The 1003-nt window shown below is 28.7% G+C and overlaps 2 protein-coding genes across 2 annotated transcripts in view; one reads left to right on the top strand and one right to left on the bottom strand.

Annotated features, from left to right (window-relative positions):
• LOC100159523 (cAMP-dependent protein kinase type I regulatory subunit) overlaps positions 1–1003 on the bottom strand; it is a 108120-nt gene that overhangs the window by 80242 nt on the left and 26875 nt on the right. The gene's annotated exons all lie outside the window — the stretch shown is intronic.
• The window catches only part of LOC100168418 (uncharacterized), a 28163-nt gene that overhangs the window by 3013 nt on the left and 24147 nt on the right, over positions 1–1003 (top strand).

Raw genomic sequence — 1003 nt, 5'->3', positions numbered from 1 at the left:
AAACACAATAAATCTAGGTGACAAAATCTTAGGTTGTGTCCAATGATCGTTTCTTTAACAATTTAAATATTTTTTTTAAGTTAATAAGGTATTTCATTTAATGGAAGTTTTATAAAGATACATTTATTTTCAGTATTCAATATAATTAAATGCAATTTACGTTTAAAATTGTGAATTTATAACGTAGTAATTTATTCAAAAATCAATGTCGACAATAATCGAAAACACAAGTTGTTTTTCTGTTTATATAAATTATTATAATATTATATCTGATCACAAATATGGTAAATATTTAAATCCATAAGATTATTTCTTCAATAATCAAGGGACTATGAGCCCTAAATACTGTATTTCAAAATATGCAAGACTCAAAATAAACACGTAATTTAGTAGGTACCTAACGATGATCGTATTTATTCTCATATAAATGCAGTTAATTATATTATACCCAATGTCCCGATAGCTCGAAGATTTGTCGAAAGCAACTAGGTACGATATAGGTACTATATAATATACAAAATAACGTGTTCCGTCTTCGGCCGATATATACCGACACGTATTCTCGGTTACAATGGGGTGCAGCTCAACAATAGAGACTTTGTTCGAGGATTCAGACAATAATAATAATATTATACAACAATTATTATTTTTTTTTTTTTTTTTTTTTTTTTATTAAATTTAAGGCTTCAAATACAAAAGTTTATTAGCCTACAATGGTTTACATGACTGGTGGTAACATTTAGCTAAAGGAAATTAGGTTTTTTACATTAATAATTTATAAATATAATTTAAAGGTAATGGTTATAGTGTAGCAACGTTGATCCGTTGTCTTATATGTTCGTTGAGAGGTCGGCCATCTTGATGAAATTTGTTATGGTTTTTTCTTGTCCTGGTCCGAGTGCATCTTTGAGTGAGGTGGTGTTTATGTTTGCTCTTGTTCTGGCGTTATGGTAAATGGGGCATTCTAAAAATATGTGATTTACAGTGAGTTCACAGTCGCATG

This window comes from Acyrthosiphon pisum, chromosome A1 (genome assembly GCF_005508785.2).
Source record: "Acyrthosiphon pisum isolate AL4f chromosome A1, pea_aphid_22Mar2018_4r6ur, whole genome shotgun sequence".
Classification (NCBI taxonomy): Eukaryota; Metazoa; Arthropoda; class Insecta; order Hemiptera; family Aphididae; genus Acyrthosiphon; species Acyrthosiphon pisum.
The sequence above is the reverse complement of the archived record's forward strand: the minus strand, read 5'-3'. Positions and strand labels throughout refer to the sequence as shown.